Source organism: Triticum dicoccoides, chromosome 3B (genome assembly GCF_002162155.2).
Source record: "Triticum dicoccoides isolate Atlit2015 ecotype Zavitan chromosome 3B, WEW_v2.0, whole genome shotgun sequence".
Classification (NCBI taxonomy): domain Eukaryota; kingdom Viridiplantae; phylum Streptophyta; class Magnoliopsida; order Poales; family Poaceae; genus Triticum; species Triticum dicoccoides.
The window spans coordinates 30,441,711-30,454,407 of NC_041385.1; positions in this window are offsets into that span (position 1 = coordinate 30,441,711).

The window sequence follows — 12,697 nt, forward strand, 5'->3', positions numbered from 1 at the left end:
AAGTTTTACGTGGCTGCTACGGGCTTCTAGCATGAACCGTACTTACCTACGGCACAAAAACCACAACGATGATTTATCAAGTTTGCTGTTTTAACCTTCACAAGGATTGGTCGCAGTCAAATTTGATTCAACTAAAGTTGGAGAAACATACACCCGCCAACCACCTTTATGCAAAACTAGTTGCATGTCTACCGGTGGAACCGGTCTCATGAACACGGTCATGTAAGGTTGGACCAGGCCGCTTCATCCAACAATATCGCCGAATCAAAATAAAACGTTGGTGCTAAGCAGTATGACAATCACCGCCCACAACTCTTTGTGTTCTACTCGTGCATATCATCTACGCATAGACCTGGCTCAGATGCCACTGTTGGGAAACGTAGCACACAATTTCAAAAAAAATCATGCGCTCACGCAAGATCTATCTAGGAGATGCATAGCAACGAGAGGGGGAGAGTGTGTCCACGTACCCTCGTAGACCGAAAGCGGAAGTGTTAGCTTAATGATACGTCTCCAACGTATCTATAATTTTTGATTGCTCCATGCTACTTTATCTACTGTTTTGGACTATATTGGGCTTTATTTTTCACTTTTATATTACTTTTGGGACAAACCTATTAATCGGAGGCCCAGCCCAGAATTGCTGTTTTTTTGCCTTTTTTAGTATTTCGAAGAAACAGAATATCAAACATAGTCCAAACGGAATGAAACCTTCGGGATCGTGATTTTCCAACCGAACGTGATCCAGGAGACTTGGACCCTACTCCAAGAAGTGTCCCAGGAGGTCACGAGGGTGGAGGGCGCCCCCCTACCACCTGGGCCCCTCGGAGCTCCACCGACGTACTCCTTCCTCCTATATATACCTACGTATCCCCGAACGATCAGAACAGGAGCCAAAAACCTAATTCCACCGCCGCAACTTTTTGTATCCACGAGATGCCATCTTGGGGCCTGTTCCGGAGATCCGCCGGAGGGGGCATCCACCATGGAGGGCTTCTACATCATCACCATAGCCCCTCCGATGAAGTGTGAGTAGTTTACTTCAGACCTTCGGGTCCATAGCTAGTAGCTAGATGGCTTCTTCTCTCTTTTTGGATCTCAATACAATGTTCTCCCCATCTCTCGTGGAGATCTATTCGATGTAATCTTCTTTTTGCGGTGTGTTTGTTGAGACCGATGAATCGTGGGTTTATGATCCAGTATTATCTATGGAAAATATTTGATTCTTCTCTGAATTCTTTTATGTATGATTTAGTTATCTTTGCAAGTCTCTTCGAATTATCTTTTTGGTTTGGCCAACTAGATTGGTAGTTCTTGCAATGGGAGAAGTGCTTAGCTTTGGGTTCAATCTTGCGGTGTCCTTACTCAGTGACAAAAAGAGTTGCAAGGCACGTATTGTATTGTTGCCATCGAGGATAACAAGATGGGGTTTTTATCATATTGCATGAATTTATCCCTCTACATCATGTCATCTTGCTTACGACGTTACTCTGCTTTTACTTAATACTCTAGATGCATGCTGGATAGCGGTCGATGAGTGGAGTAATAGTAGTAGATGCAGAATCATTTCGATCTACTTGTTTTGGACGTGATGCCTATATACATGATCATCGCCTAGATATACTCATAACTATGCTCAATTCTGTCAATTGCTCAACAGTAATTTGGTCACCCACCGTAGAATACTTATGCTCTCGAGAGAAGCCACTAGTGAAACCTATGGCCCCCGGGTCTATTCTCATCATATCAATCTATATCACTTTATTTACTTGCTTTTTACTTTGCCTTTACTTTTTACTTTGCATCTATCTATCAAAAATACAAAAAATATTATCTCTATCAGATCTCACTCTCGTAAGTGAGCGTGAAGGGATTGACAACCCCTAAGCGTTGGTTGTGAGTTGCTATCGTTTTGTGTAGGTACGAGGGACTTGTGCGTAGTCTCCTACTGGATTGATACCTTGGTTCTCAAAAACTGAGGGAAATACTTACGCTACTTTACTGCATCATCCTCTCCTCTTCGGGGAAATCCAACGCGGTGCTCAAGAGGTAGCAAGAAGAATTTATGGCGCCGTTGCCGGGGAGGCTCACGCAAGCAAGTCAACCATACCAAGTACCCATCACAATCCCTATCTCTCGCATTACATTATTTGCCTCTCGTTTTCCTCTCCCCCACTTAACCCTTGCCGTTTTATTTTCCCTCTCTTTCCCAATCTCCTCCTCTTTTTCGCTTGTCTCTTGTTTGCTTGTGTCTCCATGTGCCTTCTTTTTGCTTGCATCTTCGATTGCTAAAAGTTTATGGATCCTCATCCGCTTGCTAATCTCTTTAAGAGATCCAATTATGTTGAACCTATTGCTAGTGAGTTGAGTGCAGTATATTATCTTTATGAGGTTTTTCTTGAAATTCGTGAATCTGAAAATTGTGATGAAGTACTTTATGAAGCAATTCACGATAGATCTTTGAATAAAAATCATGATTGCAATGATTTTGTTATAAATTCTATTGATGTAAATTGTGCTAATAATATGCAAAACTCTAAGCTTGGGGATGCTAGTTTTGCTATGTCTACTACTTGTTGCAATGATCATGATTGGGGTGATTCTTCTTTTGATCTTGAAAATTTATTTAAGCCCCGTGATGAATATGAGATTGATAATATTGTTTGCAATGATATTGAAAGTGGGTTCGGAAGAGTGTCAACTCTAGATCCCACATATTTGGATAATATTCAATCTTATGAAATTTTTGATAAAAGTGGGTTTGGAGAGGTCATGACTTTAGTTAATGTTAATCCCACTATTTCGGAAGAGTGTCAACTTTGCATGCATGTGGATCGTGTTGAAAATATTTTATGTGATAGCTATTTTGTTGAATTTGCTTATGATCCCACATGTAATTATTATGAGAGAGGAAAATATGGTCGTAGAAATTTTGATGATAATAAATTACCTCTCGTTATGTTGAGATTGCTATTGTTTCTTTCCGCCTCCTTGCATATGCTAGTTTTTGCTTGCCTTGATAATTTGTTTGCCTATAAGATGCCTATGCATAGGAAGTATGTTAGACTTAGATGTGTTTATCACGTGTTTTATGATGCTCTCTTTGTTCTTCAATTCTTGTCTTTCTTGTGAGCATCATTGAAATATCTATGCCTAGCTAGGGGCGTTAAACGATAGCGCTTGTTGGGAGGCAACCCAATTTTATTTTGTGTTTTTTGTTTTTGCTTCTGTTTAGGAATAAATAATACATCTACCTTCTTTTTATATGTGGTTTTATGTTTTAATTAGTGTTTGTGCCAAGTAGGACCTATAGGATAACCTACGATGATAGTTGATTTGATTCTGCTGAAAAAACAGAAACTTTGCGCCCACGAATATAATTTTGTTAAATCACAGGAAGGTGATTTTGCGTTTATTCTTTTTGATGCTGATCAATAAACAAATTTTCCAGGAATTCATATTTTGGTAGAATTTTTAGAGTTCCAGAAGTTTGCGTCAGTTACAGATTGCTACAGACTGTTCTGTTTTTGACAGATTCTGTTTTTTGTGTGTTGTTTGCTTATTTTGATGAATCTATGGCTAGTAAATTAGTTTATAAACCATAGAGAAGTTGGAATACAGTAGGTTTAACACCAATATAAATAAAGAATGAGTTACTTACAGTACATTGAAGTAGTCTTTTGTTTTCTTTCTCTAACGGAGCTCACGAGATTTCTGTTGAGTTTTGTGTTGTGAAGTTTTCAAGTTTTGGGTGAATTATTTTGATGGCTTATGGAACAAGGAGTGGAAAGAGCCTAAGCTTGGGGATGCCCATGGCACCCCCAAGATAATCCAATGACACCAAAAAGTCAAAGCTTGGGGATGCCCCGGAAGGCATCCCCTCTTTCGTCCACTTCCATCAGTAATTTACTTGGAGCTATATTTTTATTCACCAACATGATATGTGTTTTGCTTGGAGAGTCTTGTATTATTTGTGTTTTTGCTTGTTAGTTTACCACAATCATCCTTGCTGTACACATCTTTTGAGAGAGCCATACATGAATTAGAATTTGTTAGAATACTCTATGTGCTTCGCTTATATCTTTTGAGCTTGATAGTTTTGCTCATAGTGCTTCACTTATATCTTTTGAGCGTGATAATTTTTGCTCTAGTACTTCACTTAGATCTTTTAGAGCACGGTGGTGGATTTGTTTTAAAGAAACTATTTGATCTCTCATGCTTCACTTAGATTATTTTGAGAGTCTTTAATAGCATGGTGATTTGCTTAATGTTAATATACTTGGTGTTCAAGATATGTGAAACTTTCTTTTGAGTGAATTGAATACTAAGATAAGTTTGATGCTTGATAATTGTTTTGAGATATGGAGGTGATAATATCATAGTCGTGCTAGTTGGGTGATTATGAATTTGAGAAATACTTGTGTTGAAGTTTGCAAATCCCATAGCATGCACGTATGGTTAAAGTTATGTAACAAATTTGAAACATGAAGTGTACCTGGCTTGTGCATCCTTATGAGTGGCGGTCGGGGACGAGCGTTGGTCTTTTCCTACCAATCTATCCCCCTAGGAGCATGCGCGTAATACTTGAATTTTTGATGACTTCTAAATTTTTGCAATAAGTATATGAGTTCTTTTGACTAACGTTGAGTCCATGGATTATACGCACTTTTACCTTTCCGCCATTGCTAGCCTCTTCGGTACCGTGCATTTCCCTTTCTCACCTTGAGAGTTGGCGCAAACTTCGCCGGTGCATCCAAACCCCGTGATATGATATGCTCTATCACACATAAACCTCCTTATATCTTCCTCCAAACAGCCACCATACCTACCTATTATGGCATTTCCATAGCCATTCCGAGATATATTGCCATGCAACTTCCATCATCATCATGACATGCATTACTTTTGTCATATTGCCATTGCATGATCTTGTAGTTGACATCGCATTTGTGGCAAAGCCACCATGCATTATTTTTCATACATGTCACTCTTGATTCATTGCACCATCCCGGTACACCGCCGGAGGCATTCATATAGAGTCATATTTTGTTCTAAGTATTCGAGTTGTAATCCTTGTGTTGTAATCAATAGAAGTGTGATGATCATCATTATTAGAGCATTGCCCAAATAAAAAAAGAGAAAGGCCAAAAATAAAAAAAGGGCAATGCTACTATTTCTTTTTCCACACTTGTGCTTCAAAGTAGCACCTTGTTCTTCATGTAGTCTCATATATTGTGCTTCAAAGTAGCACATTGTTCTTCATGTAGTGAGTCTCATATATTGTGCTTCAAAGTAGCACCTTGTTTTTCATGTAGTGAGTCTCATAAGTTGCCTTTTTATACTAGTGGGAATTTTTCATTATAGAACTTGGCTTGTATATTCCTATGATGGGCTTCCTCAAATGCCCTAGGTCTTCGTGAGCAAGCAAGTTGGATGCACACCCACTAGTTTTCTTTTGTTGAGCATTCATAGCTCTAGTGCATCCGTTGCATGGCAATCCCTACTCCTCATGTTGACATCAATTGATGGGCATCTCCATAGCCCGTTGATTATCCTCGTCAATGTGAGACTTTCTCCTTTTTGTCTTCTTCACACAATCACCATCATCATATTCTATTCCACCCATAGTGCTATATCCATGGCTCACGCTCATGTATTGCGTGAAGGTTGGAAAAGTTTGAGATTATTTAAGTATGAAACAATTGCTTGGCTTGTCATCGGGGGTATAGAAGTTGGGAACATCTTTGTGTGACGAAAATGAAGCATAGCCTAACTATATGATTTTGTAGGGATGAACTTTCTTTTGCCATGTTATTTTGAGAAGACATGATTGCTTTGATTAGTATGCTTGAAGTATTATTATTTTTGTGTCAATATGAACTTTTGTCTTGAATCTTTCGGATCTGAATATTCATATCACAATTAAGAAGATTTACATTGAAATTATGCCAAAGTATCACTCCGCATCAAAAATTCTTTTTTTATCATTTACCTACTCGAGGACGAGCGGGAATTAAGCTTAGGGATGCCTGATACGTCTCCAACGTATCTATAATTTTTGATTGCTCCATGCTACTTTATCTACTATTGTGGACTATATTGGGCTTTATTTTCCACTTCTATATTACTTTTAGGACTAACCTATTAACCGGAGGCCCAGCCCAGAATTGTTGTTTTTTGCCTTTTTTAGTATTTCGAAGAAACAAAATATCAAACGGAGTCCAAACGGAATGAAACCTTCGGGATCGTGATTTTCCAACCGAACGTGATCCAGGAGACTTGGACCCTACTCCAAGAAGTGTCCCAGGAGGTCACGAGGGTGGAGGGCGCCCCCCCCTGGGCACGCCCCCCTACCTCGTGGGCCGCTCGGAGCTCCACCGACGTACTCCTTCCTCCTATATATACCTACGTATCCCCGAACGATCAGAACAGGAGCCAAAAACCTAATTCCACCGCCGCAACTTTCTGTATCCATGAGATCACATCTTGGGTCTATTTCGGAGCTCCGCCGGAGGGGGCATCCACCACGGAGGTCTTCTACATCATCACCATAGCCCCTCCGATGAAGTGTGAGTAGTTTACTTCAGACCTTCGGGTCCATAGCTAGTAGCTAGATGGCTTCTTCTCTCTTTTTGGATCTCAATACAATGTTCTCCCCCTCTCTCATGGAGATCTATTCGATGTAATCTTCTTTTTGTGGTGTGTTTGTTGAGACCGATGAATCGTGGGTTTATGATCCAGTATTATCTATGGAAAATATTTGATTCTTCTCTGAATTCTTTTATGTATGATTGAGTTATCTTTGCAAGTCTCTTCGAATTATCTTTTTGGTTTGGCCAACTAGATTGGTAGTTCTTGCAATGGGAGAAGTGCTTAGCTTTGGGTTCAATCTTGCGGTGTCCTTACTCAGTGACAGAAAGAGTTGCAAGGCACGTCTTGTATTGTTGCATTCGAGGATAACAAGATGGGGTTTTTATCATATTGCATGAATTTATCCCTCTACATCATGTCATCTTGCTTACGGCATTATTCTGTTTTTACTTAATACTCTAGATGCATGCTGGATAGCGGTCGATGAGTGGAGTAATAGTAGTAGATGTAGAATCGTTTCGATCTACTTGTTTTGGACGTGATGCCTATATACATGATCATCGCCTAGATATACTCATAACTATGCTCAATTCTGTCAATTGCTCAACAGTAATTTGTTCACTCACCGTAGAATACTTATGCTCTCGAGAAAAGCCACTAGTGAAACCTATGGCCCCCGGGTCTATTCTCATCATATCAATCTATATCACTTTATTTACTTGCTTTGTTTTTACTTTGCCTTTACTTTTTACTTTGCATCTATCTATCAAAAATACAAAAAATATTATCTCTATTAGATCTCACTCTCGTAAGTGACCGTGAAGGGATTGAAAACCCCTAAGCGTTGGTTGCGAGTTGCTATCGTTTTGTGTAGGTACGAGGGACTTGTGCGTATTCTCCTACTGCATTGATACCTTGGTTCTCAAAAACTGAGGGAAATACTTACGCTACTTTACTGCATCATCCTCTCCTCTTCGGGGAAATCCAACGCAGTGCTCAAGAGGTATCACTTAACGCGGTTGATGTAGTAGAACATCTTCTTGATTCAACCGATCAAGCACTGAATGTACGACACCTCCTAGTTCTGCACATGTTCAGCTCTATGACGTCCCTCGAACTCTTGATCCAGTAGAGGTACGAAGGATTAGATGAGTTCCGTCAGCACGACGGCGTGATGACGGTGATGGTGATGTGATTCGTGCAGGGCTTCGCCTAAGCACTACGACAATATGACCGTGGGAGTAAACGGCGGAGGGGGGCACCACACATGGCTAAGACAATTGATGTCCTAAGAGCTGCCCCCACCCCCGTATATAAAGGAGGGAGAGGGGAGGAGGCCGGCCTAGGGCGCGCCAAGTGGGGAGGAGTCCCACTTGGACTCCTAGTGGGATTTGGCCCCCCTTTTCCTTCTACCAGAGGGGGGAAAGGTGGAAGGAAAGGGAGGGGGAGAAGGAAAGGGGGTGCCACCCCCTTCCCTAGTCCAGTTCGGCGTCCTCCCTTGTGGGGGGGTGCACCAGCCCCTTGTGGGCTGGTTAGCCTCGCCCATATGGCCCATATCTTCCATCGGGGGTTCCGGCAACCCCTCCGACACTCCGGTATGTACCTGATACACTCAGGAACCCTTCCGGTGTCTGAATACTACCTTCCAATATATCAATCTTTACCTCTCGACCATTTCAAGACTCCTCGTCATGTACGTGATCTCATCCGAGACTCCGAACAACCTTCGGTCACCAAAACAGATAACTCATATAATACTTATCGTCATCGAACGTTAAGCATGCGGACCCTACGGATTCGAGAACTATGTAGACATGACCAAGACACCTCTCGGGTCAATAACCAATAGCGGAACCTGGATGCTCATATTGGTTCCCACATATTCTACGAAGATCTTTATCGATCGAACCGCAATGTCAACATACGTTACTCCCTTTGTCATGGGTATGTTACTTGCCCGAGATTCGATCGTCGGTATCTTCATACCTAGTTCAATCTCGTTACCAGCAATTCCCTTTACTCATTCCGTAATGCATTATCCCGCAACTAACTCATTAGTCACATTGCTTGCAAGGCTTCATATGATGTAGATTACCGAGAGGGCCCAGAGATACCTCTCCGATACTCCGAGTGACAAATCCTAATCTCGATCTATGCCAACCCAACAAACACCTTCGGAGATACCTGTAGAGCATCTTTATAATCACTCAGTTACATTGTGACGTTTGATAGCACAAAAGCCATTCCTCCGGTGTCCGAGAGTTGCATAATCTCATAGTCGGAGGAATATATATATATATATATATATATATATATATATATATATATATATATATATATATATATATATATATATATATATATATATATATATATATATATATATAGAAGAAAGCAGTAGCAATAAAACTGAACGATTATTATGCTAAGCTAACGGAAGGGTCTTGTCCATCACATCAGTCTCCTAATGATGTGATCCCGTTCATCAAATGACAAGACATATCCATGGCTAGGAAACTTAACCATCTTTGATTAACGAGCTAGTCTAGTATAGGCATACTAGGGACACAGTGTTTTGTCTATGTATTCAGACATGTATCAAGTTTCCGGTTAATACAATTCTAGCATGAATAATAGACATTTATCATGACTCTAGAAAATATAAAATAACAACTTTATTATTGCCTCTAGGGCATATTTCCTTCAGTTCAACCTTCTTTAGGAGACATCTATTTCTCAATTGACTATAAGTTGACTCAAAACGGTTTTGTAAATTTATATATGAATGCCAGAAAACAATTCACAAGTTTCTTCATACTGAATAGTATTGAGTGTGGTGTCATAGTTTGTTCACATTAGTTCAAAAATGCACTAGTACTCCAGAGTTCAAAAAATCACGGAATCTTGCATGGATCTCAAGTTGGTTCACCAATTATGTCTATTGAGGGTTATGAAATTCTAAGACTATGGAGAATTAGGAAAAATCACTTTTTAAATTACAAAAACTTAAATCGAGATTTGTATAATTTCATTGAGTTGCATAGTCGATCCAAAATCAGTTTGTATAATTTATTGTAAGTTTCCATATCTTACTAGCACAAGGTTTTGGCACATGAAAGTACATTGTATCCATCATTTCCATAGCATTCACCATACGCAACAACACGATATATTAAGGTGGCAGTAACTTTCTTCAAATCTGTAACCACACCATTCACAGCTAATCTTGCACATAGCAACATTGTTGGGCGTTGGTGTCTGGCATGCTCAGAAAACCGAACATGAAGTCCACAATCCAGTTGTACCTACGAACAACAAAGTATAGCATCCCCGTTCATATTAGGATATGCAGTATAAATTGCATAAATTCAGATTATATGAGTATCCAAGTTGTGAGCATACATCATACATAATTAGACTATTATAAACATAAACAAAGAGTGTACCTTGGTTTCTCGCAGTTGCTTCACATGACCATAAAGTGCTAGACATCATCAGAAGAACTACCAAACATAGAGCATGTATGTTGTTCTTCATATGTTCCATGAGGACTGGTTTCTTAATTCTTTTCCTCCTATCCCTATATTCTTTATGGGTGATATTTCTTATTGTGTTATTTATATAGAGGCATAAGCCTCGAAGGATCCACTCTTGCTCTTATAATATTTCTCACATTATTGTTTTGAGCATCATGAGAAATATCTTGTGGAGATTGTGTTATTAAATGCCACCTAGATTTTAATATTTGTAATTAATCACTACTCTGAAATACCATAAATATAGCACATTACATTGTGTAGCGCAAAAAAAATGCACATTAAATTGTGCATCTCCCGGAAGTAGTTGTTCCATCATGTAGCATAATAGATCCAGTTATTTCTGATAATAATCACAACATTTTTCTTTTGGATTCCACTGTGTTAACCCATTATCTATTATAACTTGAGCACTCAATGTAACGAGCAGAAAAAGGCACCTGAAAATTACTATAGACAAGCTCATAGACACCATCTGCTATCATTGGGTTTTGCATGCACACAGTTTGCAAAAGGCACACGAAACAAGTTGACCCTTTTTTCTTTTGAGCAAAAACAAAAAATTGACCCAGTCTTGTGGGCGGAGATAGGCCCAGGCACATAAGGCCACAACACGGGGCTTGAATTTTATTTACCTCTGACTGGCCTGATTCCTTCACTTCTAGGCTTTCCTGTTGCCTCTTACCTTCAGTGGGTGTATTAGCTGGACCACGACCTCCACTCAAAAAAACAAAATGGACCAGTACCAATTGAAGTTAATGGTTGAAAGTGATTTATGGTAGAGAAAAAATTCTGCCCATTTTTTTCCTTGTGTTGGTTCCGCCAAACGTTTTCTTTTTGCTTTTTTCGTCCATCAGTGTTCTATTGTCTGTTCTTTTTCCGTTTTACTTTATCATTATTTTTTCTTTTCTTTTTTTATTTTCACTTCATCTTTCTATTTAAAATATCATGATTTCTAATAATCCTCTTGAAATTTTCATAAAATGTTGACTATTTTCTCAAAAAATTACAGTTTTTCTTTTGCGAAATGTGGAAAATTTTGTATTTTTTAGTTTTAAAATGAATAAATATTTATGTTTTCATGGGAAAAAGTGAAAACCTGCAAAACCAAAAACAACATACAAAATCACTAGAAAACCAACTCTCAGCATCCTGTTATTTTGAGACACATAGTGTCGCATAGCAGCTTGCTGCTTCGATATGTTGCAATATGGCATCTGAATCCTCATATATGTCACTCGACGTATTGTTGGAAAGATGCACATGGTATTTTCCTTTTTTTTTAGAAACGCAAGACGCACATGGATGGTTTACGTCTAGAGCCATGTGGCCCAAATCGCTCCCAATTTTTTTTCTCTTTTTTTTTCTGGTTTTCTGTCGGTTTTACTCCTAATAATTGATTACTTGTTTATGTCTGTAGGTTTAAAAAATATGTAGCCGCAAGATAAAAATATAGGATTTTCTTTTCAGGAATTAAAGAAATTTTATGAATTTTCATAAAAGATCTTGAATTAAAAAACTATCCATAGGTGTAAAAATATGTTCTTTCTAATAATGTTTAGAATTTATAAAATCATGGATTTTCGAAAAATACAAATTAAAGAATGTTCTATAATCTTTTCTGCCATTTTTAAGAAGCTCATATTTAAAAATATTATTGTATTTTGAAAAAGAATTTTTTATTTCAAAAAATAATCTTAAATTTTAAAATATGTTCATAATTTTTAACAACTATTCATTCAGTTAACAGATAAAAATGAAAAGAAAAAACAAAGTGAAAAAACCAAATGAAAACCCTGGGAAATCACATGAATATGGGCTGGCCTATTTGCACTCCGCCTATGCATTGACCCGGCACTTTTTAGCAATGGGAGACAAATAGGTTTTTCCATGGCTTGCTAGACGCACGCGCTGCCAATTGCATGTCTTTCTCCTTTGCCCCGTGCGAATGCATCCCCTAACGCTCGCAACCTCTGCTGCACCACCGCTTACTGCCGAGATTATCGCCGCCCTGCCCCCTGGCATGTTGGACGCTTCGCCTCCTCTTGAGCATGGCTGTGTCGTCCCACCCAATTGCCCTTGACAATCCTACCTGGCCTTAGATATGGCCGATGTCCCCTGCCACCGATGTTTAGAATTGTCGGCTCACGCATCTACTCGCCACTTTGCCGACAATGCTACTCGCCGACCTGTGTAACTCTTGCATGTTGGCTACTTCTTATGTGCATCTTGGACTGTATAGTTTTGAATTTGATGTAGTCAAGTTAAAATAGATAGTTGGCCTTTTAAGTTTGGGAGCACCAGGCCAGGCAACTGAAAACAGGTTTCATTTTAGTCGATTTGCTCTCTCTCTCTCTCTCTCTCTCTCTCTCTCTCTCTCTCTCTCTCTCTCTCTCTCTCTCTCTCTCTCTCTCTCGCACGTGCACGCACGCTCGCTTGATTTAGATCCAAGGCCTCATCGTCTTTGTCCTTCTCCCATCGGAGCGACAATGTTCTTCTTCCTCACTGAACCTGTGATCTCTCCTCCTCCGATCCTTAGCCCGCTAGCTACCTTGCTTCATGTGAGACCC